This window comes from Cryptomeria japonica, chromosome 3 (genome assembly GCF_030272615.1).
Source record: "Cryptomeria japonica chromosome 3, Sugi_1.0, whole genome shotgun sequence".
Lineage (NCBI taxonomy): Eukaryota > Viridiplantae > Streptophyta > Pinopsida > Cupressales > Cupressaceae > Cryptomeria > Cryptomeria japonica.
In genome coordinates, this window is record NC_081407.1 from 622,343,293 (window position 1) to 622,349,918 (window position 6,626).

At 32.0% G+C, this 6,626-nt stretch overlaps 1 non-coding gene across 1 annotated transcript; it reads right to left on the minus strand.

Annotated features, from left to right (window-relative positions):
* Positions 1-3,377: 3,377 nt before the first annotated feature.
* TRNAD-GUC (transfer RNA aspartic acid (anticodon GUC)) lies at positions 3,378-3,449 on the minus strand. Its single transcript has one exon. It is a non-coding gene; the product is annotated as a tRNA-Asp (tRNA).
* Between the last annotated feature and the right edge of the window lie 3,177 nt (positions 3,450-6,626).

A 6,626-nucleotide genomic window follows, 5' to 3' on the forward strand; every position in this document is an offset into this window, starting at 1 on the left:
ATTATTATTTTATTTTTCTTAAATAAATTGTTTATAACTTATGTTAAATAAACTTTAAAATATGATTTTTCATATAAATTGTTTAAGGTAAAATCTTTGGTTCAATAAGATTTGATTTTTGGTAAAAAATTTCAATTATTCAACTTCACCAATACACCAAAGATCACTTAACTCAAGCCAAAATTATTTTTTTTTAAATTTAAAAAATGATACTTAATCTTCTCATAGTATAAATGATAATGAAGAAGATGCTCTTAAACATTAAAGTATATTCTCTGTGAACTCATTATTTTAAATCCACAACTCTTTTTTTTTTTTAATTTTATCCTCCCATACTTTTTGGATCCTTTATTATTACGCATTACGCAGAAGGCGTTCCCTATATGAGATTGAAGAGCTCATTTTATCTATCAACAGCCCACAACCATCGAGAGAAAAGGTAAGACGATTGCACTTTTTTCAACCATTGATTCATTTGTCGGTGAATATTGATTGACCCTGTTGTATCTGCCAGTGTAAACGATGACACAACAATCACAATTTTTTAGAGTGCAGGTATTGAAATCGTTGACTGTAGCTTTTGCAGTAGGCTTTTGTTAATCTTTGTTGATTCATTGCCCTGCCGGAGTGTTCAGTGGACGCATTTGATCCCATAAAATGATATCTGAAGCATAACAAATAAAGCAAATCATTGTTGCAACGAGGACATTGGGAGCTTCAAAACAGGGCATCGAAACCCATCAAATTATACTAGAAGCAAGATAATCGTCAAATATTACAGTCGTGAATGCTTGGGTGGACATGTATGTAAAATGTGGAAGCATAGAAAAGGCACGTGAACCGTTTTACCACATGCCTCAAAGAAATGTGGTCTCATGGAATGTGTGGGTTTAAAGCCAGAGTCGGCAACCTCCTAGCCTGTGCCAAAATGGGAGCTTTAGAACATGATATTGACATGCATCATAGGAAAACCAATGGAGGAATATTTTCAGTTGTTGTAGCTGCAACTGCCTTGGCAGATGTGTATTTGAAGAAGTGTAAGCGTAGAGATGCCACATTACCTATTTGACAGAATGCCATCATCATAGGATACGCAAAATATAAAATTATAGGCAAGGAATGAGAATGCTTGAAAGAAATATGTTCTCAATGCCCTGATTGCAGAATATTAACAAAATGGATTCTTTGAAAAGGGTTTAAAATCTTGAAATCACATGCAATTCGCAGGTGTAAAACCAGAGTTTACAACCTTTGCCAGCATCCTCCTAGCTTGTTCCAAAATGGGAGCTTTGGAACAGGGTATTGGCATCCATCAAAGCATAAACGATAGAGGAATTCTGTCAGATGTTATAACTGCAACTACCCTGGTAGACGTGAATGCAAAAAGTGTTCATGGTAGATGGTTTTTGATTAAGGAAAATTAATTGAATTGTAAAACCAAGGGGAATTTATGGTAGGTGTCTACACAAGAGAGAGCTTTTCCCAACATGTGATATTCCTCTAAATATTACTTTAATTCAAGAAAACAATCTTATTTCTCATCATAAAGGGATTTTGATAGTTAATAATAAGGTTATGTAGTTCTTGTGTGTATTAATCACACACAATCTAAATCAAATTATAGATGATTATGGATTGTGGAAAGCTAATAATATCTATGAGGTTATGTAGGTCATATACAAAATAAGTTTGATCAATGACTTATAATCAATTATGTTTTGTAGCAATAATCATTAGCACATTAGTGTATTAACCATTTTATAATGATCATATGGAATTGAATGAGTTGTAGGATAACAACATAGTGGACAAATTATGGGATTGAATGATTATAGTAGATTGAATGAGTTGTAGGATAACACAAAAGAAAATAACAAAAATAAAAAAAGAACTCATAAAAGATAAAATAATATCCTTGGAATATGTGCCCCTCCTCGCCCAGCAATCACCCTGGCACGTTTTGTTGCAATCTCCATAGGAATTGCCCCCTTTCCTCTTCCTTCGCTTCTGCCAATTCTCAGCTGCATATGTGCAAATCGACCATGAAAAACTTGCTTATGAAAATTGGCAACGTGAAAGGAGGAGAATTGATGAAGAAAGCACGCATTTGTCCCTCCTCTTGTCAAGTACGAAAGAGAGCTTTGTTCCACCTGCATCTTAGCAGGCTCTACCATATGACCACGCAAAAAGATGCGACTGTTTCCTGAAGGCCCCGCGATTGCTTGCTCAATAAATGAAAATGTCATAAAATACAAACGTATCTACTATAATAATAAAGTGAACTCAACATACTTTTTGGAAGGGTCTCTTTATGATAAAAGATTGAACAACATGATTACACACAAATGGGGTTTATTGGCCTTTCAAATATCATTGAGTGTGACTACATCATGCAATCAATCCTTATACTCATCAATCTCTTTCTACTCCTTAATGCATGATGGGCTTCAAGGATAATTTTTCTTATCTATTTACCCCTCTCTCTTGCTCACTCTTCCCCACTCTATCTCTCCCACTTTCTATCACTGCCTCTCCCTCTCCCCTTCTCTCTGTGGTGCAAACATAACATTATTACCTTCTTCAAAGTTTTTGTTTTAGTTGTATTCAAGTCCATGTAAGTGGATGCAGAGTTGATTTCAAGTTATCACTTTTTCATTGATACCTTTGTTGGAGCTCATTAGCCACAGAGGCAAAAGCGAGAGATTATCATTTACCAGGAATAAAAACGCAATCTTGGGCGTGGGCTCAGACACAATTTCTTCACCAGACGAAACCGCCAAAGCCCCGCAAAATAACTCTGTATCCGTCATATTGTGTTGCAGAGAAGTCCCTGTCTTTGCCCTTGTTAACATGGATTCACATGAATCCCAACTCTCCTGTTGTGATTGCAGAGGAGAAGTATTATTATTATAATATGTGAGAAGGCCGTAAGCATTGAGGCCGGCTATCAATCCTACCAAAAGTCTAGCCACAAATACCATCCAAGTTAACATGATGAGTGGTGTGGGAATTCAAAGGTCTCCGGTTTGGTGTGGAATAAATGGTTCCTTGGGCGAAGAAGCAGGCGAGTTTCTGGTTATAATTGGCCCCCTGCCTGATTCCTGGAAGCAACCGCGTGAGAGTGACCGATTTGACTTGGAAATGAGATATATCACCTGATTTGGTGTCCCTCAAAGTTGTTTCTCTAAGCTGCAGCATGCGAACCAGCCCTAATAAATAAGATGTTGACTGCTCTCAATGTTTAATCTTTATGCGTTGTTTAATATATGTACATAAAAGCCTCGACATACCATGTTGACTGCTGTCAATGTGTAATCTTTATGCGTTGTTTAATATATGTACATAAAAGCCTCTACATGCTAGGCAGAAAATATTAACGCCGTTGCCGGGGATCGAACCCGGGTCACCCGCGTGACAGGCGGGAATACTCACCACTATACTACAACGACAACCACATAATTGAAAATTTTCAAAGTATCATTGATTTTGATAAATAGCCCCTTTTGATTGCTACTAACAACCAGTTTGAATGCATGCACAAATTGCCATTTATTGTGCACTTGTCTTATGCTGAAGAAAACTACAATTTTAAACAAAACGGGTGATATATTTTGTTAGTCTTCCATGCACCATTCTCTTTCACTCCATCATTAGGCCGCGGCTATTTTGGTTCCAAAACAGACCTTTCGTACAACGTGATAGCGATGTGTTAGTCAATCGCAGCCGTTTATTGCAAAATCGATGGTGTAAAACATGCAACTAACACGTGTGTTAGTCAATCCGTACTGTTGTTTTTGAGCCAGAATAGACGCGTCCCCATCATTAATATATCATGAATATAAAGGTTTATATAGGGTAAGGTGATCTTTACTACTGTTATTTAGCAACATGACCTTAAATGGTATTATATTAGATCATGATTAATTGTTCCATTCCTTGTCTTCATACATGCTAATCAAGCTAGATGTTGTCATTTAACCTTACAACTAGTATACCTATATTTAAATAAATCTATGTAAAATATGTCGAGAGATATCTATTTTGAAGAACATTTTTTCTTATAATCATAATTGAAGGCTAAAGCTAATCTTATACCTAATTGTCACCCTACCTTAATTCAACAACTAATAAATAGTAAATTCTTTGCAATAGACTAATTTTATGTATATCTTATGTCAAGCCTTAAATTTCAAACTATCTTATGTCAATTTTGTAGTAAGGTTGGAGATTAATAATTTGTAAAGATCTTGTTGCATACAAATCCCTTTTACATTATTACCCAATAGATAATTAGAAAATTATTTATGTTTAGCATATTTAAATAGAATATATTAAATTAATTAAATTTCAAATATTTTCAAACATAAGCCTGGAGTCAATCTTGTTGTATCCAATCCTTTTTACATTATACCTAATAGATTGATGTACAATATTTTTTCAGTTATATTCTTGAAATTTGTTGAATAGAAAAAGTTGCATAGATATTTTATCATATCTTACATTTTAATATTCAAAATATATAGAGAGATTTATCATATTTAGATTATGGTGATATTAAATAGATTTTGTTTTTGAAAAATAAAAAAATTATTAATCAAAATTCATTCTAAATTTTGGTATGTTCTTATATGGTAGATAGAAGTTTAAATAACATTACTAAATATTGAAGAATCATATCCCTAATTCTAACCCTAACACTAATTGGATATTTATTCTTATTCAACATTAAATCTAACCTTAATTAAATCCCACATATAATTAAAACTTAACCCTAACCCTTATTGAACCAAAAATTTAATCTTAATTAAACTATAATCCATCCCCTAATAAAACCTAATAATTTATAAACCTTAACCCTCATCGTAATTGAATGTAAACCCTAATTGAACCTTATACCTTATTAAATTCTAACCCTTTCCCTAATTGAAATACACCACTCACTATTAACCTAAGTCAATTCTAACCTTATCCTTAATTGAACCTAACCCTAATCTTATTTCAATCCCAAATTTATCCTTAACCTAATTGAACCACAACAATAACCCTTACCTTAATTAAACTTTAATCGTAATCTTAAATCTAATCAAATTTTAACACTAATTGGTCTCTAATCTTGAGTCTAATTGAACCAAAACTTGAATCCTAACCCAAATTGAACCATAACCCTAACCCTAGAAAATACTTACCCTAGTTAAACTCTAACCCTAAACCTTATGGAACCATAATCCTAATATTATTTGAACCCTAACCCTAATTATAGTTGCACCCAACCCTATATAAGTCCTAACCCTTACCCTTCTATATGAGCCCTAACCTTTACCGTTCCACTAATTGAATTCTAACCCAAACCCTAACCCTAACCATATTTGATTCCCAACCCTAACATATTGAAGAATCCTAGCCCTATCTCTAACGGTAAACCTAAATATAAATATTTACCTTTATTGAAGTTTATCCCTAACCAAGTAATTAAACCTCAATTATTATTAAAACCTAACCCTAAATCTTACTGAACGAAAATTGTAATCCTAATTAAACTAAATCCTTTCCAAATTTTAATCCTAATAATTTGTAAACCTTAACTATAATCTTGAATTAAAATTGACTCTAATTGAATCACAACCCTAACTGAACCCTACTCCTTATTGAATTCTAACACTTTCCCCAATTGAAACATAACTATCACCATTAACCTAATTGAATTGTAACAATAACATTAATTGGACCTAACCCTAATCTTATTTGAATCCCAAACTTATCCTAACCCTAATTTAAAATCAATCACATTTTAATAAAAGTATCTGGTTCAATAATAAGTTAGCTTAAATTGATTAACTTTAAAATTGATTTCAAGTTTTGTTAAATTAAACATTCCTTATTTTAATATAATAACTTTTATTTGAACCTAATTTTAATTAGAAAATCATTTATGTTTTGCAAACTTAAATCAACTATATTAAATAAAAAAATCTATATATTAAATGTCAAGATTTATCCTTCTCACAAATATTTTTAACCTTAATCTTGGAGTTTATCTTAATGCATGCAATCTCATTTACATTATTACGTAATAGATAATTAAAAAATGATTTATGTTTGGCATATTTAAATTGAATACATAAAATAAATTAAATATTAAATATTTTTAAATGTAATCTTAGAGTCAATCTTATTGTATTCAATCTTTTTTACATTATTACCTAATACATTGTTGCACATTTATTTGTAGTCTTATTCTTGAAATCTGTTGAATGTAAAGAGTTGCACCAATATTTCATCATGTCTTACATTTTGATATTCAAAATATATGAGAGCCTTATTGAACCAAAATTGTAATCATAATTAAACTATAATCCATCCCCTAATCAAATCCTAATCATTTATAACCCTTAAATCTAATCCTAAATGAAACTTGGCCCTACCCTAATTGAACCCTATACCTTATTAAATTTATGAAACCTTATAACTTATTAAATTCTTACTCTTCACTAATTGAAACACATCCCTCACTATTAACCTGATTGAATAGTAACCTTAATTCTAATTAGACTTAACTCTAATCTTATTTCAATCCCCAACTTATCCCTAACCCTAATTAAAAATCAATTATTTATTTTAATTAACTA